General features: G+C 46.2%; 1 pseudogene; it reads right to left on the bottom strand.

Annotated features, from left to right (window-relative positions):
- Window positions 1-6,146: 6,146 nt before the first annotated feature.
- Window positions 6,147-26,824, bottom strand: part of LOC141078106 (uncharacterized) — a 766,429-nt pseudogene continuing 745,751 nt past the window's right edge.

The following is a 26,824-nucleotide window of genomic DNA, read 5'->3' as shown; positions in this document are numbered from 1 at the left end:
ATGGCACTATAGTGCCAGGCAGCAATGCTTGGGGTGATGATAATATGGCACTATAGTGCCAGGTGGCAATGCTGGGGGTGATGATTGCACGGCACTGTAGTGCCAGGTGGCAATGCTGGGGGTGATGATTATACGGCACTATAGTGCTAGGCGGCAATGCTGGGGGTAATGATAATACGGCACTGTAGTGCCAGGCACCAATGCTTGGGGTGATGATAATACGGCACTGTAGTGCCAGGTGGCAATGCTGGGGGTGATGATAATACGGCACTATAGTGCCAGGCACCAATGCTGGGGGTAATGATAATACGGCACTGTAGTGCCAGGTGGCAATGCTAGGGGTGATGATAATACGGCACTATAGTGCCAGGCACCAATGCTGGGGGTGATGATAATACGGCACTGTAGTGCCAGGTGGCAATGCTAGGGGTGATGATAATACGGCACTATAGTGCCAGGCACCAATGCTGGGGGTAATGATAATACGGCACTATAGTGCCAGGCGGCAATGCTTGGGGTGATGATAATATGGCACTGTAGTGCCAGGCGGCAATGCTGGGGGTGATAATACGGCACTATAGTGCCAGGCACCAATGCTGGGGGTGATGATAATACGGCACTATAGTGCCAGGCACCAATGCTGGGGGTAATGATAATACGGCACTGTAGTGCTAGGCGGCAATGCTGGGGGTGATGATAATACGGCACTATAGTGCCAGGCGGCAATGCTTGGGGTGATGATAATATGGCACTGTAGTGCCAGGTGGCAATACTAGGGGTTATGATAATACGGAACTATAGTACCAGGCGGCAATGCTTGGGGTGATGATAATACAGCACTATAATGCCAGGTGGCAATGCTGGGGGTGATGATTAGACCGCGCAATTGTGCAAAGCAGCAATGATGGGGGTGATGATTGTACTTCACTATTGTGCAAAGCAGCAATGATGGGGGTGCTGATTATACCGCACTATTGTGTAAAGCAGCAATAATGGGGGTGATGATTATACCGCACTATTGTGCCATGCAGCAATGATGGGAGTCTTGATTACATGGCACTGTAGTGCCAGGTGGCAAAGCTGGGGGTGATGATTATACTGCACTATTGTGCAAAGCAGCAATGATGGCTGTGATGATTATACCGCACTATTGTGCAAAGCAGCAATGATGAGGGTGATTATTATAACGCGCTATTGTGCAAAGCAGCAATGATGGGGGTGATGATTAGACCGCACTATAGTGCCATGCAGTAATGATGGGGGTCATGATTATACCGCACTATTGTGCAAAGCAGCAATGATGGGGGTGATGATAATACTGCACTATTGTGCCATGCAGCAATGATGGGGGTCATGATTATAACACACTATTGTGCAAAGCAGCAATGATGGGTGTGATGATTTTACTGCACTATTGTGCCATGCAGCAATGATGGTGGTCATGATTACACCACACTATTGTACAAACCAGCAATGACCAGGGTGATGATTATACGGCACTATTGTGCAAACCAGCAATGATGGGGTGATTATACCACACTATTGTGCAAAGCAGCAATGATGGGTGTGATGATTATACCGCACTATTGTGCAAAGCAGCAATGATGGCTGTGATGATTATACGTCACTATTGTGCAAAGCAGGAATGATGGGGGTGATAATACCACACTATTGGGCCCCCCATTCATGAGCAGCCAAGCATCTCCACCAGGGGCCCCCCCATTCATGAGCAGCCATGCTTCTCCCCAGGGGCCCCACCATTCGTGAGCAGCCAAGGCCATGATTTTCCCCAGGCCAGGGGCCCCCCCATTCATGCGCAGCCAGGCCATCATGCTTCAGTTCTCCCCCAGGACGGAGCCCCCTAAAATCATGCCTGCCATGCTTCAGTTCTCCCCCACCCCAGGAGCCCCCCAAATTCATGCCTGCCTCCTCGGTCCCAGTCCTTCAGTTCTGCTCAGCTCTGGTACTCTTACCTGGAGCAGGCAGGGCAGGCCAGAGTCCCAGACCAAGAGGATCCACACTGTCCACTCCACTCTCCAGTCACAGTGTCCGCACTTGCTGGCTGATGATCTCACCTTAGCCCTCAGGGCTGCTCTCCTCTCCTTACTGGCTCTGCAGTGCTCGCGCTCCACATGGCTAATTTGCATTGAATAATTAGCCATGCGGTGCTGGAGGCTGGAGGGGCCCCCTGTCCCCTTGGGGCCCTGCAATGAACGGCTGCACAGGCGGTAGGTCCGCCCCTGCCTTTATGGCAGAATGGCCTGATGGAAGCCTCTCCTCAGTGCAAGACATATGAAAGTCTGCATAGAGTTTGCTAAAAAAAAAGACAAAAAAAAAAAACACATGAAGGACTCCCAGACTATGAGAAATAAGTTTCTCTGGTCTGATGAGACGAAGATAGAACTTTTTAGTTTTATTTCTAAGTGGTATGTGTGGAGAAAACACACACCATATACATACACATACTGTATACATACACACATATATACATATACCGTATACACACACATACACCGTATACACATACACATATACCAAAAAAAGAGAGAAGCCAGCGCTGCCGGTGGTCAGAACGCATAACATGAGGTGCATATGCACATATTAGCATCTAACTGTATTCAAAATGAGACATTTAGCAAAATATTGATCAATAAATCGAGCCACCCCGCCAAGGCAGTCTCATGTGGGGGGTCCTACTCTACATTTTTAATATTCACTGTGCGTCACATGATCGGGGGTCAGCAATGCGTTGGCATAACAACCAGAGATCTCATAGAGACCTCTCTGATTCTTGCTGCCTGATTGCTATGAGCATCAACCGGTAGTCGGCGCTCATAGCAATGCAGTATTTCTGCTACATAGAGGCAATCTGCTTATCTTCTATATGTAGCAGAGCCGATCGAGTTGTGGATGCTTCTTGCCTCCCGTGAAGCATGCTAAAAAAATTTTAAAAAGTTTTTAAAAATATGAAAAAAATAAAAAAATATATAAAAGTTTAAATCACACCCCGTTCTCCCCATTTAAAAAAAAATTACACATATTTGGTATCGCCGCGTTCAGAATCGCACGATCTATCGATAAAAAAAAGAATTAACCTGACTGGTAAACGGCGTAGCGAGGAAAAAAATCAAAACGCCAGAATTACGCTTTTTTGGTCGCTGCGACATTGCATTAAAATGCAATAACAGACGATCAAAAGAGTCTATCTGCACATAAGTTGTATGATTAAAAACAACTTCTTGGCACGCAAAAAATAAACCCTCACCCAACCCCAGATCACGAAAAATGGAGACGCTAGGGGTTTCGGAAGATGGCGCAATTTTTATTAGAAACTTTGGAATTTTTTTTCACCACTTACATAATAATTATAATAATCTTTATTTATATAGCGCCAACATATTCCGCAGCGCTTTACAGTTTAACAGTTTTAAAACACAAGTCATAAGTAACAAGGTTAACAATACAATAATTAAAGCAAAATAAGACAAAATAAGATGACCCTGCTCGTGAGAGCTTACAATCTACAATGAGGTGAGGGAGATACAGAGTACAGGTGTGTATTTACAATGGTGTATTTACAATGATGGTCCAGCCATCTAGAGGGAGTGAAGGATGGATGGAGATAGTGAATGGGCTACACACGCACCCTTACACATAGAATGACTTTGATTAGTGAACGTGATAAGCCGCTCTGAACAAATGTGTTTTGAGGGAGCGCGTAAAACTGTGCAAATTGTTTAGTCCTACTTTCTTGGGGTAGAGTATTCCAGAGGATAGGAGCAGCACGGGAGAAGTCTTAGAGTCGTGAGTGGGAGGTACGGATTAGTGCAGAGGTTAGTCGAAAGTCGTTTGCAGAGCGCAGCGATCGGCTAGGCCGATAGACAGAGATGAGGGAGGAGATGTAGGGGGTGCCGCACCGTGGAGAGCTTTGTGGGTGAGAACAAGTAGTTTAAATTGGATCCTATAATGAATGGGCAGCCAGTGTAATGACTGACGAAGAGCGGACACGTCCGAGTACCGATTATCCAGATGGACAACCCTGGCTGCTGCATTAAGTATGGACTGGAGAGGGGATAGTTGAGTGACGGGGAGGCCAATTAATAGAGCGTTGCAGTAATCCAGCCGGGAGTGGATCAATGCTACAGTGAGGGTTTTTGTCGTTTCCATGGTGAGAAAAGGGCAGATTCTAGAGATGTTCTTTAGGTGTAAGCGGCAAGAGCGGGCAAGAGATTGTATATGGGATGTGAAGGAGAGATTGGTGTCAAACATAACACCCAGACAGCGCGCCTGCTGCCGGGGTGTTATTGTGGTGCCACTCACGGAGAGGGAAATGTCAGATTTAGGGAGGTTAGTAGACGGCGGAAGCAGAAGTAGTTCAGTTTTGGAGAGATTGAGTTTCAAATAGAGAGTGGACATGATATTGGAGACTGCGGACAGACAGTCACTGGCGTTCTGTAGTACAGAGGGGGTAAGGTCGGGGAATGACGTGTATAGTTGTGTGTCATCAGCATAAAGATGGTACTGAAAGCCAAATCTGCTGATGGTCTGTCCAATTGGGGCTGTGTAGAGAGAGAAGAGAAGGGGGCCAAGGACTGAGCCCTGAGGCACCCTGACAGCAAGAGGAAGAGGAGATGAAGTGGAGCCAGAGAACAAAACACTGAAGGAGCGGTCAGAGATATAGGAGGAGAACCAGGAGAGAACAGTGTCCTTAATGCCTAGTGACTGGAGCCTAGAGAGTAGGAGATGGTGGTCAACAGTATCGAAAGCTGCAGATAGGTCAAGAAGAATGAGCAGAGAGTGGTTACCATTACGTTTTGCTGTCAGAAGGTCATTGGTCACTTTGATGAGTGCAGTTTCATTCGAATGTAGGGGACGGAAGCCAGACTGTGAAGGGTCTAGAAGGGAGAGAGTGGAGAGGTAACGGGTAAGGCGGGAGTAGACAAGGCGCTCCAAAAGTTTAGAGATGAAGGGGAGATTGGAGACTGGTCTGTAGTTTGTGCAGGATGGGTCGAGAGCGGGTTTCTTTAGTAATGGAGTAACAATGGCGTGTTTGAAGGAGGATGGGAAAATGTCCGAGGAGAGGGAGATATTAAAGATTGTAGTTAGGTGGGTTGTGACGACTGGAGAGAGACTGGAGGAGATGTGAAGGAATGGGATCAGTAGTGCATGTAGTCGGACGAGAAGAAGAGAGGAGTCTGGAGACTTCTTCTTCTGTGATGGGATCAAATGTGGAAAGTGAGCCAGGGGAGATGCAGGAAGGGATGGGAGTCACATCACTTGGTGGTTGGGAGCAGATTTCCAGACGAATATTATCTATTTTTTCTGTAAAGTGGGAGGCCAGGTCATCAGCACAAATGTCTGTGACAGGAGCTTGTGCTTTTGGCCTGAGGAGGGAGTGAAAAGTGTCAAAAAGTTTCTTGAGGTTGTTGGCTAGTGAGATCAGGGTGGTGAAGTAGGTCTGTTTGGCGAGGTGAAGGGCAGCGTTATAGGCTCTTAACATAAATTTGAAGTGGATGAAGTCTTCTGGTGTGCGGGTTTTTCTCCATAGGAGTTCAGCACTCCTAGAGCATCGCTGGAGAAGTTTAGTTTGCAATGTGAGCCAGGGCTGTTTTACTCTGTGCTTGGAGGTTCTGAGGGTGAGGGGAGCTACTTGGTCAAGGGTGCTTCTAAGAGTGTCATTGTAGTGATGAACAGCCAGATTAGGACAGGAAGAAGAGGAGATTGGGGATAGTGATGAGTGTAGTGAGTCTGAAAGTGTCTGAGGGTTAATGAGGACCTAGACATGTTTGCTGTCTATGAATTTGTAATGACCTGGAGAATCATAATTCAATATATTGGTTGCACCATGCAAAAAATAACGAAAAGGATAGCAGAACATTTAAGGAACATTGAATTAAAAAACGCAGCTTATTCTGGAGCGGTAAAACATTTTGTCAGAACACACCAGGGCGATATTAGCTCATTTGCATTTTATGCTTTAGAAAGGGTTAATAACCCTGAACGGGGAGGTGACAGGCAAAAATTGCTGAATATAAGGGGAAGCTTTTTGAATTTTAAAACGTGATACAAAATTCCCGAATGGCATGAATTTTCGTAATGATTTATTTTATATTTATTGAATTATGGTATTTGTATGTGTTTTTGAATTTCTGGTGTGTATACTCTTTCAGGTAGCCACTTTTGTTTGTTGATTGTTTGCAAATCTAACCTGCCATTAGGATTCTTCAAGTCATTATGATTTCATATATACCAAACATGTCTAGGTTATTTTTTATCTAAGGCCTCTTTCACACTTCAGTTGTTTGACGTCAGTCAAGATCCGCCGTTTTGAAAAAGGATCCGCCATTTTTTTTGACAGATCCGTTTTTTTCCCATTGACTTGCACTAGCGGCGGATTTTGACGGATGGTCATCCGTTGGATCCGTTTTTTGACGGATCCGCCATATTTTTGACGTCCGCTGTCTTGAGTGGACAGACAATGAAACTTTTTTTGTCTGCGTTAAAACAGCGGATAGGGCGGCGGATCCGTTGCCAACCGTTATTTGACGGAATCTGGCAACGGATATGCTTTTTTTTTGTTTTGTTTTTTTTACATTGAGCATGCCCGGAAGAATTTCCTTGCCGGAAATTTAACCCAAAATATTCTCTCTCTCTCATTCCCAGACTTTAAATTTCAGTCTCTAGCTGCTAAAGCGGATCAGTCCAAAAATGGATCCGGTGGCATCTGTTTGTACCACAATAGAGACAGATCCGTTTTTTCACAACCTGGCGGATTTTGACTGACGTCAAAAAAACTGAAATGTGAAACAGGCCTAATGGGTTAAAAAAAATTCCAAAGTTTGCTAAAAAAATAAATAAAAATTGCGCCATTTTCCGAGACCCGTAGCATCTCCATTGTTCGTGATCTCGGGTCAAGCGAGGGCTTTTTTTTTTGCGCGCCGAGCTGACGTTTTTAATTATACCATTTTGGTGCAGATACAAACTTTTGATCGCTTGTTATTGCGTTTTAATGCAATGTCGCAGCGACCAAAAAACCTTAATACTTGCGGCTTGATTTTTTTCTCGCTACGCCATTTAGCGATCAGGTTAATCCTTTATTTATTGATAGATCGTGCGATTCTAAACGCGGCGATATCAAATATCTGTAGGTTTGATTTTAGTTTTATTTTGAATGGGGCGAAAGGGGGGGTGAATTGAACTTTTATATATTTTGCATTTTTTTCCATATTTTTAAAAACATTTTTCTTTAACTATTGGCATGCTTCAATAGTCTCCATGGGAGGCTAGAAGCTGCCACAACTTGATCGGCTCTGCTACATAGAAGTGATGCTCAGATCGCCTATAGGTAGCAGATTTACTGCATTGCTATCAGCGCCGACCACATGGTGGTGCTCACAGTAATCCAGCATCAACAACCATAGAGGTCTCAAGGAGACTTTTGGTTGTTATGCCGACACATCGGTGACCCGCCATCACGTGACGCAGGTCATCCAGTGTGCGTATTTCCGGCCGGATGCGCTTGTTAAATGCCGCTGTCAGTGTGACAGCAGCATTTAACTAGTTAATAGCTGCGGGCGGATCGCAATTCCACCTACAGCTATTACGAGAACATGTCAGCTGTTTAAAACAGCTGACATGTCCCGTCTTTGAGGTGGGCTCACCGCCGGAGCCCTCATCAAAGCTGGTGATACTGACATTGGCATAATAGTATGTCTGATGTAAGGGGTTAAAACCCTCTATGATTTATATGTACAGTTGCCCGGAAAGTTACAAAGACTATTCTGGAAACAAACAAGCACTGCATTTGGCCATTTTCATCTGGGCCATGGATTTTAAAAGAGAACCCAAGTCTGACCCCTGGAAAACTTCCCAACGTTAATCAAGACTAAAATCTTTTGACTGAAAGTGATAACTCCTGTCTTTTAGAAAAGAGAGATTAAATTTGACAGTAATATATATAATATTTTAAAGCTGTGAATTGCCTGAAAAAAACAAACAAAATAAAAACACACCACTAAATTGCAGCCTGACTATAGGCAACTCACAATTCACATGCATCTTAAAGCTATGTGCAGACAGTATTTTTGCAAAGTTTTCAGAAAATGAGCACAACCTCCAATTTTTTTTTCTTTTTTAACCCCTTTCTGCCAGATGACGTACTATTCCCGGGATAGTACGTCATCATTGATCAGCCGCGCTCACGGGGGGGAGCGCTACTGATAGTGCCAGGTATCAGCTGTGGGAGCCAGGTGTCAGGTGTCACGGACCGCTCCCTGCACTTTTACCCCCGGCACACTGTGATCAAACATGATCGCAGTGTTTCAGGAGCAGGCAGAGGGGCTGTCAGCTGTGACAGCACCTCTGCCTTTGGATCGGAGACCCCACGGCATGTTGCGGGGTCCCAATAGCTGACATGAAGACCCGATGACGTCATGATGACATCCAGGTCTCCAGGCCTGAGAGACTTCCAGTCATGCACAGCGCATGTCAGGAAGTCTCTGTTGTCAGTGCGCAGAAGCTGCAGTGCTGACAGCTTCTATAGCATGCAGATAAGCGAGCAGCCTGAACAAAATAAGTGTCCCATAGTGGGACAAAGTGTAAAAGTCAGAATTAAATAAAAAAAATCTTTTAAAATAATAGTAAAAATATTTAAAAAAAAAAATATATTTATTTAACAATAAATCAGTATTTGAATACAAAAAAACTCTTAACCATATAAGTACACATAATTGGTATCCCCACGTCCGTAACGACCCAACCTATAATGTACCACTAGTTAACCCCATTAGTGAAAACCATTTAAAAAAAAAAAAAGCCCAAAAAACCAATGCTTTATCATCATACCGCCGAACAAAAAGTGGAATAACACTCGATCAAAACGACGGATATAAATAAACATGGTACCGCTGAAAACGTCATCTTGTCCCGCAAAAAACAAGCCGCCATCAGGGAAAAAATAAAAAAAAGTTATAGCTCGCAGAATAAAGCGATGCAAAAATTATTATTTTTTATATAAAAGTTTTTGTTATATAAAAGCACCAAAACATTAAAAAATGATATAAATGAGGTATCGCTGTAATCGTACTGACCAAAAGAGTAAAACCGCTTTATCAATTTTTCCACACGCGGAACGGTATAAACACCCCCCCCCCCAAGAAATTCATGAATTGCTGGTTTTTGTTCATTCTGCGCCCCTAAAATCTGAATAAAAAGCGATCAAAAGATGTCACGTGCCCGAACATGATACCAATAAAAATGTCAACTCGTCCCGCAAAAAAATAAGACCTCACATGACTGAGCAAAATATGGAAAAATTATAGCTCTCTAAATGTGGTGATGCAAAAACTAATTTTTTGCAATAAAAAGCGTCTTTTAGCATGACAGATGCCAAACATAAAAACCCGCCATAAATAGTAAATCAAACCCCCCTTTACCACCCCATTAGTTAGAGAAAAATAAAATAAAAAAATGTACACTGCTCAAAAAAAATAAAGGCAACACTTAAACAACAGAATATAACTCCAAGTAAATCAAACTTCTGTGAAATCAAACTGTCCACTTAGGAAGCAACACTGATTGACAATCAATTTCACATGCTGCTGTGCAAATGGAATAGACAACAGATGGAAATTATTGTCAATTATCAAGACACCCTCAATAAAGGAGTGGTTCTGCAGGGGGGGACCTCAGACCACATCTCAGTACCAATGCTTTCTGGCTGATGTTTCGGTCACTCATGAATGTTGGTTGTGCTTTCACACTCGTGGTAGCATGAGACGGATTCTACAACCCACACAAGTGGCTCAGGTAGTGCAGCTCATCCAGGATGGCACATCAATGCTAGCTGTGGCAAGAAGGTTTGCTGTGTCTGTGAGCGTAGTGTCCAGAGGCTGGAGGCGCTACCAGGAGACAGGCTAGTACACCAGGAGACGTGGAAGGGGCTGTAGGAGGGCAACAACCCAGCAGCAGGACCGCTACCTCCGCCTTTGTGCAAGGAGGAACAGGAATAGCACTGCCAGAGCCCTGCAAAATGACCTCCAGCAGGCCACAAATGTGCATGTCTCTGCACAAACGGTAAGAAACCGACTCCATGAGGATGGTCTGAGTGCCTGATGTCCACAGATGGGGCTTGTGCTCCCAGACCAACACCGTGCAGGACGCTTGGCATTTATAACAGAACACCAGGATTGGCAAATTCGCCACTGGCGCCCTGTTCTCTTCACAGATGAAAGCAGGTTCACACTGAGCACATGTGACAGATGTGACAGTCTGGAGATGCCATGGAGAGCGATCTGCTGCCTGCAACATTCTTCAGCATGACCGGTTTGGCAGTGGGTCAGTAATGGTGTGGGGTAGCATTTCTTTGGAGGGCCGCACAGCCTTCCATGTGCTCGCCAGAGGTAGCCTGACTGCCATTAGGTACCGAGATAAAATCCTCAGACCCTTTGTGAGACCATATGCTGGTGCGGTTGGCCCTGGGTTCCTCCTAATGCAGGACAATGCCAGACCTCATGTGGCTGGAGTGTGTCAGCAGTTCCTGCAAGATGAAGGCATTGAAGCTATGGACTGGCCCGCCCATTCCCCAGACCTGAATCCGATTGAGCACATCTTGAGCACATCTGGAACATCATGTTTCACTCCATCCACCAAGGTCACAATGCACCACAGACTGTCCAGGAGTTGGCGGATGCTTTAGGCCAGGTCTGGGAGGAGATCCCTCAAGAGAACATCTGCCGCCTCATCAGGACCATGCCCAGGCATTGTAGGGAGGTCATACAGGTACATGGAGGCCACACACAATACTGAGAGGGACGTGGAGGCCACACACAATACTAAGCATCTTTTCCTTGTCTTGAGGCATTTCCACTGAAGTTGGATCAATCTGTAATTTGATTTTCCACTTTGATTTTGATTAGCATTCCAAATTCAGACCTCCATGGGATATTAATTTGGATTTACATTGATCATTTTTATGATTTATTGTTCTCAACGCATTCGACTATGTAATGAATAAAGATTTGCAACTGGAATATTTCATTCAGTGATGTCTAGGATGTGGTATTTTAGTGTTCCCTTTATTTTTTTGAACAGTGTATTTATTTCCATTTTCCCATTAGGGTTAGGGTTGGGGCTAAAGTTAGGGTTGGGATTAGGGGTGTGTTGGGGTCAGAGTTGGAGTCAGAATTGGGGGGGGGTTCCACGGTTTAGGCACATCAGGGGCCGTCCAAACGTGACATGGCGTCCGATCTCAATATCAGCCAATTTTGCGTTGAAAAAGTCAAAGGCGCTCCTTCCCTTCTGAGCTCTGCCGTGCGCCCAAACAGTGGTTTACATGCATATATGGTGTATCAGCGTACTCAGGACAAATTGCACAACAACTTTTGGGGTCCAATTTCTCCTGTTACCCTTGGTAAAAATAAAACAAATTGGATCAGATGTAAATTTTTTGTGAAAAAAAAAGTTAAATGTTCATTTTTTTTAATCATTCCAAAAATTCCCGTGAAGCACCTGAAGGGTTAATAAACTTCTTGAATGTGGTTTTGAGCACCTTCAGGGGTGCACTTTTTAGAATGATGTCACTTTTGGGTATTTTCTATCATATAAATCCCTCAAAGTGACTTCAAATGTGATGTGGTCTGTAAAAGAAAATAGTGTTGTAAAAATGAGAAATCGCTGGTCAACTTTTAACCCTTATAACTTCCTATAAAAAAAAAAAATTTTGGTTCCAAAATTGTGCTGATGTAAAGTAAACATGTGGGAAATGTTATTTATTAGCTATTTTGTGTGACATATTTCACTGTTTTAAAGACATGAAAATGCAAACTTTGAAAATTGCGAAATTTTCAAAGTTTTCCCCAAACTTCCGTTTTTTTTTTTCCACAAATAAACGCAAGTTATATGAATGAATGTTACCACTAACATGAAGTACAATATGTCACGAGAAAACAAAGTCAGAATCACTGGGATCCATGGAAGCGTTCCAGAGTTATTACCTCATAAAGGGACAGTGGTCAGAATTGTAAAAATTGGCCCGGTCATGAACGTGCAAACCACCTAGGAGGTTAAAGGGGTTAAAAGGATTTGGGGAGTTTCTGCTCAATTTCTGTTCAAAAAACACCACTGTGTGCATATACCATTGGGGTATGGCTATGCAGCAGCTTTGGCTGCAATGTTGGTTGCAAGCCCAAAGATCGCAATATGCTGCTACGACTTTGCAGAGTAATACAAGTGAATGTGATTGCATTGCAGTGAGAATACAAAGACACAAAAACAAATCCAACGGTCTGAATTTTTGTGATTTGCTTGTCAAGGTCACAGCACCTTGCGGTTTGCAATACAACCTCCATTACATTCACATTATGCGGGGATGTAGAAGTGGCACAAAGTGATCTTTAGCTACATGACCTGTGTCATGGCCAAAGCCACGGTGTGACCCACTCCGGCCTCGTTTTCCAAGCTGCAAAGTGACCGAATGACAATTATTAGATGTGGTCTTCATGTCATGCTCCCGGGTGAAAGTGGACAAAGACTATTGCCCATCACTCAAATATATCATGCAAAGTGTATCAGTCATTTTCCCCAGCTTACAAAAAAAAAAAAACAACACACAACAACCACACACGAGCCATGGCATGATAAATCTCAAATTAACATTAAACTACAATAAGAAATAAGAAAACAAAAAACACTTTTTTTTTTTCAAAGGCTCAGTTCACACTTTGCGCTATGGAGCAGTTTTCTAAGAAGTTATGAGAAGCCTAGGAGCATGTTCACATTGTCAGGAAGTAAACATGGATTCTGTGCCTAAAATCTTTACTAACACTGCTGAAATTCTTCCCAAAATGCAAATATTTTAAAACATGTTCCCCAGGAAAAAAAACAGGAGAAAAAAAAAAAAAATAAAATAAAATGAACTAACTCGCGGCAAGTTTTTAATTTCATAACCTTACTGTCAACAGCGCTGATACGGTGGCGCATGTCTGACAAATCGAGAGTTTCCATCTTGGTTTTTCCTGACCTTATGTGAACATAGCTTAAAAGAAAAGTATAACTGAAAGTTTTTACATTTCTATTTGTTTGTTTGTTTTGTTTTAATCCATTACTACTTGTGGGATAATATTTAAAAAAATGGCAATGAAACAAAGTCTGTATCAGGACTAAACGCCACACGTTCTCACCTGTTCTTATGAAGATAAAAGCGGTGTATGCTCCAAACACTGCAGTGTATGAAAACTGAAAAGCTACAAGAAAAATAAAATGGCCTCAATTGTGCAAATTAAGCAAAGAAAAAATACAAAAAAAAAAAAACAAGACAAAATGATAAAAATAAAATTCTATTCATAGTCTGAAAATGGAACATTACATACCAGCAGACAGAAATATGCTCAGGACGGTACCTTGCCGAAACCTCAGCTGTTCAATGACATGATGAAAATGAGCTGAAAAAAAATAAAATACAATAAAATTAGTAATTATATATCCAAGAATGAAGCAGAGCAAGTGTACTCTCCTAAACGCACCCAAGAAAGTGTTCACAGAAGTCCGTGCAAACACCTGTTAGGCCGCGTTCCCACGATGAGCTTTTGATATTGCAGATTTTCTGCGCTATTTCTGCACCCATTAAAGGGAACCTGTCACCTCATTTTTCCGCTATAAGCTGCGGCCACTTCCTTTTGGGGATTATCTACAACATTCTATAATGCTGTAGATAAGCCCCTGATCTAACCTGGAAGATAAGGAAAACAACTTTTATTATACTCACCCGGGGGCGGACCGGTCTGGTCCGATCCGATGGGTGTCGCAGGTCCGGCGCCTTCCATCTTCATGCAGTGAATGTCATCATCCTCCTTGTTTCGTGTCACGGCTCCTGCGCAGGCATACTGATCTGCCCTGTTGAGGGCAGAGCATATTCCTGCAGTGCGCAGGCGCTGAGCCTCTCTGACCTTTCCCGGTGCCTGCGCACTGCAGTACTTTGATCTGCCCTCAACAAGGCAGATCAGTACGCCTGCGCAGGAGCCAAGACACAAAGCAAGGAGGATGATGACATCATCTCTAGAAGATGGAAGGCGCCGGACCTGCGATACCCATCGGATCGGACTGGACCGCCCCCGGGTGAGTATAATAAAACTTGTTTTCCTTATCTTCCAGGTTAGATCAGGGGCTTATCTACAGCATTATAGAATGTTGTAGATAAGCCCCGAAAGGCAGTGGCCGCAGCTTATAGCGGAAAAACGAGGTGACAGATTCCCTTTAAGTAAAATAGATTACGCGCCTTCTTTTCAAAAAGAAGCATTGTATAAAAAAAATTTAAAAAAAACTCACCCAAAACTCATCGTGGGAACGTAGCCTAAGTTCTTGGTCAAGGTTTTAAAATGCATCATCATTCTTGGTGGAGGTTTTTATATTATGCAGACCTTAGATAATAATGGGATAATACTGGCTGCACACAGACTGTAAAAATAATTGCCTGAACTTACCCCGAGCCTAAATTCAGACAAATGTATGTTTGATTCGTTTGTGCAACAGACTGCACATAGACCAATACTAGTGTACGTGCTAGTGCACAGGTCCACATTGGGGGAGAAAACAAAAAAAATTATAAAACCTTGCAAATTATTTTATTAGGGGATTTGTCTTCATTCCAGTAAAAAAAAAACAAAAAACATGCAAGTTGCTTCTAAACCCCGGATTTTGCCCAGTCTATTTGCATTAATATCAGAGTGCACGCATTTGGAGTACAGATGATGGCAGTGATGGGACAGCACTAGTGATGAGCGAACGTGCTTGGATAAGGTGATATCCTAGAATGCTCGGATGCTAACCAAGTGATATCGGTGTACTCGAAAAATATGTTCAGTCCCTGAGGCTGCTGCAGGAGATCGTTCTGATAAGCAGAACACTCAGGAGTCAGGCAATACTCATCACTGCCATCATCTGTACTCCAAAGGAATACGTTCTGATAGCAATGTAGCTGAAGGCAGGCAGAGAGACTGAGGAAAAGCCGCCATTTACAGGTGTTTTTTTTTGTTTTGTTAAACAGCAATAAAAACAAATTCCTTAATGAAGATATTTGGAAAGTTTCATAACTTTCCATTCTGGACAAAATAAAAAAAAAAAAAAAAAAAAAATAGCTTAGGTATTCTTTTTAAAGACTACATCAGTAGGATCAACCCCTCCTAAGGCCTGTTTCACACATCCGTTTTTTGACGTCCGCCAAAGTGTGAAAAAACGGATGTGTGAAACAGGCCTAAGCCATCTGTATGGACATGTAGGTCATATAAAGTTGTGTAAAATGATATCATGATGTCTGCGATCTGATGCCTTATTAAGAAAAGCATGGATTTCTCTAGAATATGTAAATGAGCTGTTAAGATCTATGGGCCGGACGTAGATCTCCCTGATCTAACTACAGAGCTTATGTTAAATGAAAGGCAGTGTTACCAGTGTGAGACATGTATATCAGGAGAGCAGACTGCCAGTCATTACATGTCTCACACTGGTAACGCTCCTTTCATGTAAAATAATGTGTGGAGGCAGATTCTCAGGGAGATCTACATCCAGCACATAGATCTTAACAGCTCATCTACATATTGAATAGAATGTTGAATTCTCTGGAATAAGACATCAGATCGCAGATATTGGGGTATCATTTTGTCCAACTTTTTATGACCTACATGCCCATATAGACGGCTTAGGAGGGTTTTTCCTACAGACAGATGCCATTTAACCCCTTTTGCCATCTGACGTACTATCCCGTCCATGGGACTTGGGCCCCTATGCTCATGGACGGGATAGTACGTCATAGCGATCAGCGATCGCGGCCAGGTGTCAGCTGATTATCACAGCTGACACCCGGCACTATGTCAGGGGCGGTCACGGACCGCCCTGACATGTTAATCCCTGGCACAATGCGATCAAACACGATCGCAGTGTACCGTGGGTTTAGGGAAGCATCGGCAGGGAGGGGGCTCCCTCCGTGCTTCCTGAGACCCCCGTAGCAGAGCAATGTGCAGCGCTGTTGCGGGGGCCTCCTTCCCTGCAGGTCCCCGAATCCAAAATGGCGGTGGGGACCTTTGGGGGCCTGCAGGGAGGCGGCTTCCTCATGCCTGCAAAGCACCGGCATGAGGAAGCCTGCAGCACTACCTGTGACAGATCGCTGATCTGTCACAGCGATCTGTGATGTGACAGATCAGCGAAGTGTAAAAAGGAGATTTTTGTGTACTCACCTTAAAATCTCTTTCTCTTAGCCTCTAATTGGGGGACACAGAATCATGGGTGTTATGCTGCTGTCCGCTAGGAGGCGACACTATGCATAATCTGAAAAAGGTTAGCTATGGCTCCTCCTCTGCAGAATACACCCCTGGATGGCGTCCGCCTTCTCCAGTATTGTGCAAAAGCATTAGGAGGAACATAACAGAAGAAACATAACCATGCCTGTAAGAAGGCTACTATGTACAAGCTCAAAGAACAATATGAGAACCCAACCGTAACAGCCGCCAATTAAGGGCAACAGGGTGGGAACTGTGTCCCCCAATTAGGGGCTAAGAGAAAGAGGCTTTATGGTGAGTACACAAAAATCTCCTTTACTCTGTCGCCTCATTGGGGGACACAGAACCATGGGACGTCCCAAAGCAGTCCCTGGGTGGGAAGCAATGGACGAATATTGTGCTAGCAGGACCCTAAACTTGGGGCACTGCCGCCTGCAGAACCAGTCTACCCAGGCTCGCGTCCGCTGAAGACTGGGTATGAACACTGTAGTGTTTTGTAAATGTGTGTAGGTTAGTTCAATTGGCCGCCTTGCACACTTGTTGTGCCGAAACCTGGTGCCGAATGGCCCAGGAGGCCCCTACTTCCCGAGTAGAGTGTGGCGTGATACCGGCCGGAAGAGAGGAACTGTTGAGTCAGTAAGCCTCATGTATGGTGGACTTGATCCACCTGGCAACGGTAGCCTTGGAGGCCGGCAGGCCCTTGCGACCGCCTTCCGGAAGAATGAAGAGGGAATCAGACTTCCGGAAGGGGGCAGTCCTGGACATGTAAATCCGCAATGCTCTGATGAGGTCAAGCGTATGCAGAGCCTTCTGCACTCTATGAGCCAGAAACGGACAAAGGGATGGCAGTGAGATTTCCTCATTGAGGTGAAAGGTGGACACAACCTTCGGAAGGAAGGATGGTACAGTACGGAGGACCACCTTGTCCTGGTGAAAAGCTAGGAAAGGCCGTCTGCAGGAAAGTGCTGACAATTCCGACACCCTGCGTAGCGAGGTGATTGCCACTAGGAAAACCACTTTCTGTGACAGAATACAGAGTGGAACTTCTTTAAGGGGTTCGAAGGGTGGTGCCTGCAATGCTGTCAGGACCAGGTTGAGGTCCCACGTTTCCAGTGGACGCCTGCAGGGAGGAACCAATCGGGAAACTCCCTGGAGAAAAGTTCTTACTTGCGGTTTGGTAGCAATGCGCCTTTGAAAAAGGACTGAAAGCGCTGACACCTGACCCTTAAGCGAGCCTAGGGATAGCTTGGCGTCTAGGCCCGACTGAAGGAAACCTAGTACCTTCGGGAGAATAAGGGAGTGGGACCTGTCCATGAGATTCGCACCAGGAAAAGAAAGTTCTCCAGGTACAATAATAAATCTTGGCAGAAGCTGGCTTCCTTGCCCTAATCATGGTCGCAATGACATCCGGTGTGAACCCTGCCTGGGTTAGAATCCGGGTTTCAAGGGCCATGCCGTCAAATTGAGAGCCCCTAAATTCTGATGGTAGAACGGACCTTGTGACAGAAGGTCGTGACGATCGGGGAGACGCCAGGGGGCGTCTGCTGTAAGATGAACGATGTCGGCGTACAATGTACGTCTGGGCCAGTCCGGCGCGATCAGGATGGTTGGAACTCCCTCTTGTTTGATCTTCCTCACTACTCTGGAGATCAGGAGGAGAGTGGAAAGATGTACAGGAGCTGGAAATGGGTCCAGTCCTGAACCAGGGCATCCGCTCCGAGCGACCGCGGGTCGTGTGTCCTGGCCATGAAATTGGAGACCTTGGCATTGAGATGGGATGCCATTAGGTCCACATCCGGGGTTCCCCAGCGTTGACAGATCTGGTAAAAAATTTCGGGGTGGAGAAACCACTCCCCCGAGTCGATTCCTTGCCTGCTGAGGAAGTCTGCTTCCCAGTTTTCCACCCCTGGAATGTGGACCGCCGAGAGTACCGACCTGGTGTCTTCCGCCCAGTGGAGAATATGTGTTACTTCTCTCATCGCCTGGACACTACAGGTCCCGCCTTGGTGATTCACATATGCCACCGCCGTGGCATTGTCCGACTGTTTCCGTATGTGAGAGGCCGCCAGCAGGTGATGAAAGGTTCTCAGTGCCAGGAAGATGGCCCGAATTTCCAGGATATTGATGGGCAAGGTCGCTTCCATTGGTGACCACTTGCCTTGTGCCCTGTGATGTAGGTGCACCGCACCCCAACCTGTCAGGCTTGCATCGGTGGTCAGGACCTTCCACTGACCTGAAAGAAAGGGTTTTCCTCTTGTAAGCGAAGTTGGCTTGAGCCACCAATGTACGGACCTCCTGGTTGACGATGTCAACCGGAACTCCCTGTCGAGGGAGAAGGGGTTCTTGTCCCAAGACCTGAGGATGGCTAGTTGAAGAGGACTGAGGTGAAACTGGGCAAATGGCACTGCCTCCATTGCTGCTGCCATCCTGCCGAGGACTCTCATGGCAAACCGGAGAGATCGGGGAGGTTTGCGGAGGAGTGTGCGCACTCCTAGACGGAGGGCCAGTGTCTTGTCCTTGGGAAGGACCACAAGACCTCTGGAGGTGTCGAATAGCATTCCCAGGAAGGTTACAGTCTGACTCGGGGTAGTCGATGATTCTTGTAAATTGACTAACCATCCCAGACGACTTAGTGTGTCGATTGTGATTGAGACACTGACCTCGCAGTCCTTGAAGGTGGAACACTTGATGAGAAGGTCGTCTAGATACGGAACGACTAGAATGCCTCTGGAGTGTAGAACATCCATGGTGGCTGCCATGACCTTGGTAAACGTTCTTGGAGCTGTGGCGAGTCCGAACGGGAGAGCGACAAACTGGTAGTGGTCTTGGTTGTAGACAGCAGCTTTTCTTTCCTGTCCTTTCTAGTTAGTGAGGGCCCCATCGTTTGCTCAGCCTATCTTTCTATCTGTGTCTGTGTTTACATCTTGTTTCACAGACAATACATGTTGGGGGCTGTCTATTGCTTTGGGGTAGTTTAGATTTCCCCTTTCTTCCTTTATGCTTATTTAGTTCTCCGGCCGTGACGAGGCGTCTAGGACCTCCGTAGGCAAGCTCCATGGCTACTGCTAGTTGCCAACCTCTCTGGTTTTCTGGTCTTAGCTTGCTTTTTGTTTTTTTCCTCCTCGGTGACCCATTCATAACAGAATCACCAGCCATACCGCAGATTCTAGGGTACTCAAAAGCAGGAGAGAATTGTAAAAAAAAAAAAAAAGGGTCAGAATTTTTTTTTTGTATGTATATTTTCTTTTTTTTTCCTGGGGCCGTAGGAGGATTCTTTTTTTTTTTTCTTTTTCTCCTTGATGGAGATTAAACAATTGTCTGATCATGTGGAGCAGCTCGCTGCTGAAGTGCGGGGAATTTCCGCCTTTCTCACTCATTCACATGCTGTTGAACCAAGGATCCCTGCTCCTGATGTGTTTTCTGGGGATCGGTCTAAATTTTTGAATTTTAAGAATTGTAAATTATTTCTTGCCTTGAAGCCTAACTCATCGGGGAGCTCTGCGCAGCAGGTTAAATTACCATCCCCTTGCTGCGCGGCGATCCCCAGGATTGGGCGTTTTCTTTGACACCTGAAGATGGTGTTTTGACTAATGTGGATGCATTTTTTCAAGCCTTTGAGTTGTTATATAATGAACCTAATGCTATTGATCAAGCTGAGAGAGCCCTATTGGCATTGAACCAGGGTCAGGATCCTGCAGAGTTATACTGTCAGAAATTCTGAAGGTGGGTGGTCCTTACTACATGGAATGCATTGGCAGCTCTCTTTCGGAAGGGTTTGTCTGAGACTTTAAAAGATACTATGGTGGGATTTCCTGTTTCCTCTGGTCTTGACGATTCTATGTCATTAGTAGAGTTGAGCGACTTTTGATTTTTTAGGGTCGCGTTTCGTTTCGTGAAACCCGACTTTTCTAAAAGTCGGGTCGAGCAAGATCGTCCAATTATAGGGAAAAGTCGGGGTCGTCCCGAAACACGAAACCCAATGTAAGTCAATGGGGAATAAAAGTCGGCAGTGAGAGGAGGACAGGAAACACACCTACAGTGCCCATTTGAATGCCAAAAGCATCAATTCTTCTTACTTAAGCTTGTCAACCTTAATTAACTTCATAATACAAGTTACGCACTGAAAAATGGGGGTTATTTGGCTAAAGTTGTGGGGGGGGGGAGGGCTGGCTGCAGGTTTTCATGTGCCCTGGGCGAAAGAGCGCCCCTTTAACACATACCACAACTCATCATGCTCCGATACGGCAGAGAAATAGCAGTATAGTACAATGAAAAATACCTCACTTTTTACATCTCATGACGAGGCCCATCTATTTCTCCATACAGAATCATTGGTCCCATATAATGTTTGAAACAGTATATGATGAGCTCCACATAATGCTACAGTATATGTTGGTCCCCATGGATGAAGCTCCACTGTCTTATGGGCCCAAATAATGCTCCAAACATAATGGGCCCCATTTCTAATGCTCTAGTGTATAATGGGCCCTGTAAATGCTGCTCCAGTGTCTGATGTACACCTTTGGAATGTTCCAGTGTATGGTGGGCCCCATCTATCATTCTCCAGAGTATAGTGCTCCCCAAAAATTGCTGTCCAAACATTGAAAACAATCAAATAAGTCTCCTCGCTAGGGAATCCCTGTACTTCTCTGGATTCCTCGTCGTCCCCATCTTCCATCTCACTGCACAGTATTTCAACCTTGCAAGTGCTGTGATCCTGGGCAAGCAGGGGGGGCCCACTCGTTGGCGACGGCACTGGCACAGGGCCCATGATAGTACGGTGGTGTGTCTGATGGCGGGTGGGCCGAACCTGCACTTTCATCTGCAGCTTCCTCTTTGTCACCGTGTAAGATGGAACTGTATATGGGAAGGGTAACCTGAGTTTCATCAGGGTCAGATTCAGGTCATGTAGCATGCGAGGGGAATGTAGTGGTCTGGGTCAATGTACCAGCAGATTCATCGAGCAGTGGCTGGGCATCAGTGCACTTGTGTCGCCCCCAGGAGTACGGTCGCCACAGTGGCATTACCTTCTTCCTAGGGAGTGTGATGTCATGCTTGGGAGCAACGAAGGATCTCTCTAGCAGGTTAACTGATTGGGCGGCATTATTCCCACGAGTCATGACCCTCCAAACAGCGTTCATGAAGGCAAAGTGTTTGTTTTACGTGGGCAGTATGGTTGTAAAGCTGAACCTTAAAGGAATGTCCAGAAGGGCACCACCAGGACTGGAGCCTACGGTTAAATTCGACTCCACCTGGGAAACCTCAACCATGCCAGCTACAGAACAGATGCACACATTGCAAGCTTAATTCCGTTAACGAACGAGACTCCGTCATGCCCCGCGGTCCGAGTCCGGCTTACTAGAGGGACACGTGAGGCTCTGGCACATGAGATTGGCCAATAACTGGTGTGTCATGCCCTTACATGTCCGTGGCTGCATATGCGCTACACTGAAAAGGCCAGCGTTTGTCGCTTACAGGTGCAGATAACCCGCTGAACAACGTTAGTGATGGGGATCACTGATTACAATTATTACCCGCGAACGATGATTTCCCAGTAAGTGCAGGTCAACCGCAGTTCCGGAATTAGGCCTAACCGTCATTCCTGAAAAAATTAAAAACTTACGTGTGCAAACCACAGGTGCTGTAGCTTGCTTAACAGCTCGCCAGCCGTTCTCACGCCCAGTATGGATTACACGTGATTGCACAAAGGTGAGAAAGGGTACCGTATCCCCAGATAACATGTATGGATAGCGTACACATTCAAAATATATGTCTATACATCAGGAGGCAGGCTCAGACGGTGTTAGGCCCAGTATGGATTACACGTGATTGCACAAAGGTTAGAAAGGGTACCGTATCCCCGGATAACATGTATGGATAGCGTACAAATTCAAAATATATGTCTATACATCAGGAGGCAGGCTCAGACGGTGTTAGGCCCAGTATGGATTGCACAAAGGTTAGAAAGGGTACCGTATCCCCGGATAACATGTATGGATAGCGTACACATTCAAAATATATGTCTCAGGAGGCAGGCTCAGACGGTGTCAGGCCCAGTATGGATTGCACGTGATTTCACAAAGGTTAGAAAGGGTAACGTATCCCCGGATAACATGTATGGATAGCGTACACATTCAAAATATATGTCTCAGGAGGCAGGCTCAGACGGTGTTAGGCCCAGTATGGATTGCACGTGATTGCACAAAGGTTAGAAAGGGTACCGTATCCCCAGATAACATGTATGGATAGCGTACACATTCAAAATATATGTCTATACATCAGGAGGCAGGCTCAGACGGTGTTAGGCCCAGTATGGATTGCACGTGATTGCACAAAGGTTAGAAAGGGTACCGTTTCCCCGGATAACATGTATGGATAGCGTACACATTCAAAATATATGTCTCAGGAGGCAGGCTCAGACGGTGTCAGGCCCAGTATGGATTGCACGTGATTGCACAAAGGTTAGAAAAGGTACCGTATCCCCGGATAACATGTATGGATAGCGTACACATTCAAAATATATGTCTCAGGAGGCAGGCTCAGACGGTGTTAGGCCCAGTATGGATTGCACGTGATTGCACAAAGGTTAGAAAGGGTACCGTATCCCCGGATAACATGTATGGATAGCGTACACATTCAAAATATATGTCTCAGGAGGCAGGCTCAGACGGTGTCAGGCCCAGTATGGATTGCACGTGATTGCACAAAGGTTAGAAAGGGTACCGTATCCCCGGATAACATGTATGGATAGCGTACACATTCAAAATATATGTCTCAGGAGGCAGGCTCAGACGGTGTTAGGCCCAGTATGTATTGCACGTGATTGCACAAAGGTTAGAAAGGGTACCGTATCCCCAGATAACATGTATGGATAGCGTACACATTCAAAATATATGTCTATACATCAGGAGGCAGGCTCAGACCGTGTCAGGCCCAGTATGGATTGCACGTGATTGCACAAAGGTTAGAAAGGGTACCGTTTCCCAGGATAACATGTATGGATAGCGTAAACATTCAAAATATATGTCTCAGGAGGCAGGCTCAGAAGGTGTTAGGCCCAGTATGGATTGCACGTGATTGCACAAAGGTTAGAAAGGGTAACGTATCCCCGGATAACATGTATGGATAGCGTACACATTCAAAATATATGTCTCAGGAGGCAGGCTCAGACGGTGTTAGGCTCAGTATGGATTGCACGTGATTGCACAAAGGTTAGAAAGGGTACCGTTTCCCCGGATAACATGTATGGATAGCGTACACATTCAAAATATATGTCTCAGGAGGCAGGCTCAGACGGTGTTAGGCCCAGTATGGATTGCACGTGATTGCACAAAGGTTAGAAAGGGTACCGTATCCCCAGATAACATGTATGGATAGCGTACACATTCAAAATATATGTCTCAGGAGGCAGGCTCAGACGGTGTCAGGCACAGTATGGATTTGACGGCCCAGATTACACAGCGGAGGAGCAGGGAGAGGTAAAGATTGCAACTGCTGGGGCCCTGCCCAAGCAAGGGGGGCCCACTCGTGGGCGTCGGTACTGGCACTGGGCCCCTCATAGTACAGCGGTGTGTCTGACGGCGGGTGTGCACCACCACCGTCAGAGACACTTGATTGCACTATGAGGGACCCTGTGCCAGTGCCCGCGCCCAAGAGTCGGCCTACCCACCTGTCCAGGGCAACGGCACTCGCACGGTGTCGTGCGCTAGGTGGTGACCCCGGCCATGGGGGGGAGGCAGCACAGTTAGGGAGTTTTAGAAAGTGGCATATGTTGATGTTGGACATTCAGCTGATGCAAAAGGCGAAATAGGTGAAGTCCCAGGAAGAGGTGGACCAAAGCAAGCCATTTTTCTGTCACCCTATGTGTCATCAGGGGAAGGTGGGACAAAATCCTTGGAAACCCATGCATGGTTCATTTTAATGAAGGTTAGATCATCCACATTTTGGGTTGACAGACGGGTCCTTTTTTCTGTCAGGATTGATCCAGCTGCACTAAAGACTCTTTCCGATAGCACACTTGCAGCTGGGCAAGCGAGCTCCTGTAAGGCATATTGGGCCAATTCAGGCCAGGTGTCCAGTTTAGCGGCCCAATAGTCAAAGGGGAATGACCTGTGTGGGAGAACATCGATATGGGAGGAAAAGTAGTTTGTAACCATAGTTGACAACTGCTGTCTCCTGTCACTTTCCATCGATGCAGTATTATCAGTTGTGTGAGCGGTATTTGAAAAATCAGTCCACAACATTGTCATGAAACCCGTCTCCAACGCCACTTCTGCTGTGTGCACCACGAACACCTCTGCCAAGCTGCCCCCGGCCCGTATGGCTCGTGTGAGAACCATCACCGCTGCTGTGTGCTGGGAATGCCTCAAGCAACCGATTTACCAGAGCTGCTTGTTTATTAGCCAATATTAGGTCAAGGTTCTCCTGTGGCATGATGTTTTGTAATTTGCCTTTATAGCGTGGATCCAGGATGCTGGCCAACCAGTAGTCGTCATCGTTCATCATTTTGGCAATGCGGGGGTCCCTTTTTAGGATCTGCAAGGCATAATCTGACATGTGGGCCAATGTTCCCGGTGTCAATGATGCACTGCGAGTGCTGGGTGGAGGAGCACTTTCTGGCAAATCCACATCCCTCCAGTCATGCACAAACCCTGTACCAGACCTTGCCACGCCAACATTTTCACTTGCCCCACGAGATGCATCCTCCTCCCCTAAGTAATCATCCCCATCATCATCCTCCTCCTCCTCTTCTTCCTCCACCTCGTCCAGGAGAGGTCCCTGAGCAGACAATGGCTGAATGTCATCAAGGATTCCCTCCTCCTCTTCCTCCTCATCAACATTGGCTGCAGACGCCTGCTCCTTAAGGTGCGTCAAAGTTTGCATGAGCAGACGCATAAGTGGGATGCTCATGCTTAGGATGGCGTCTGCGCTTACCAGCCGTGTGCATTCCTCAAAACACTGAAGGACTTTACAGAGGTCTTTCAGCTTTGACCACTGCACACCTGTCAACTCCATGTCTGCTCTCAAAGTGCCTGGCCGTGTATCCTCCCACAAATGCATTATGGCCTGCCTCTGCTCGCACAGCCGCTCCACCATGTGCAGGGTGGAGTTCCACCTTGTTGCAATGTCGATAATGAGGCGGTGGTTGGGAAGGTGGAGCAATCGCTGCAGCTTCTGCATACGAACGGAGTGTACAGGCGACCGGCGGATGTGCGCGCACAGTCTTCGCACCTTCTGGAGCAGGGCTGTTAACTCCGGATAATTTTTGAGGAAGCACTGCACCACCAGGTTCAAGGTGTGAGCCAAGCAAGGTATGTGGCTGAGTTTTGAAAGGGCTATGGCTGCCACAAAATTACGGCCATTATCACTAACTACCTTGCCTGCCTCAAGATGTACACTGCCCAGCCATGACTCAGTTCGTCGCTTCAAGTACTCGGCCAGCACCTCGGCGGTGTGTCTGTCGCCCAAACACATCATCTGCAACACAGCCTGCTGACGCTTTCCACTAGCTGCTCGATAGGGGGACACATCGTGTGCAACAGTGGCAGCTGCAGATGGAGTGCTCGTACGAATGCGCTCTGTGGACGAGCTTTCGCTTCTGGAGGAGGAGGGTCGAACGCCTACAGCCAACTGTTTCCTATACCGTGGGCTAGGCAGCACTGTCCCACCACCGCTGTCCCCTGTGGACCCTGCATCCACCACATTAACCCAGTGCGCAGTGATGGACACGTAACGGCCCTGGCCATGCCGACTGGACCATGCATCAGTTGTGAGGTGCACCTTTCCGCTCACTGACTGCTTGAGTGCATGGACAATGCGGTCTTTCACATGATGGTGGAGGGCTGGGATGGCTTTGCGAGAGAAGAAGTGGCGACTGGGTAGGTCATAGCGTGGTACTGCATAGGCCATGAGTTCGCGGAAAGCTGTGCTTTCCACCAACCGAAAGGGCATCATCTCAAACGAGATTAGTTTGGCAATGTGGGCGTTCAAACCCAGTGTACGCGGATGAGAGACTGAGTACTTTCTTGACCTACTCATAGTGTCTGGGAGGGTGAGCTGGACTTGAGAGCTGCATATGGTGGAAGTAGCGGTGGACAGGGCGGACTGAGAGAGGGTTGATGATGGTGATGGAGTTGGTGTTCTTTCTGATGGCCTAGAATCAGTCTTTCGTTGATATAACAGTGGGATTCCCTGACTGCTGTGGCCTTGCAACGACACCTCAACATTTGCTGCTGTGCTAACCGGTGGGCTAACAGTGGAGGAAACAATGTAGCGTTGCTGACTACCTTCGTTGTGATCAGTTGCACATGTGGCACTTGAGGTTTGGTGTTGTGTCCACGCTTGCAAGTGCATGCTGGTTAAATGTCTAAGCATGCAACTGGTATTCAAATTTTTCAGATTTTTCCCTCGGCTAAAGGTCTTTGCGCACTTCTTACAGATAACCTTGGCCTGATCATGAGGATTTTGTTCAAAAAAGTGCCACACTGCACTCTTCCTACTTTGGCAGACATTTTGCGGCCTAGCACGCTGTGATCTTTTGACCCTCTGGACAAGCT

The sequence above is a fragment of the Dendrobates tinctorius genome, unplaced genomic scaffold (genome assembly GCF_039654945.1).
Source record: "Dendrobates tinctorius isolate UK_male_01 unplaced genomic scaffold, ASM3965494v1 ptg000503c, whole genome shotgun sequence".
NCBI lineage: Eukaryota > Metazoa > Chordata > Amphibia > Anura > Dendrobatidae > Dendrobates > Dendrobates tinctorius.
Note: the sequence above shows the minus strand (reverse complement) of the source record. Positions and strands in the feature narration are given on the sequence as shown.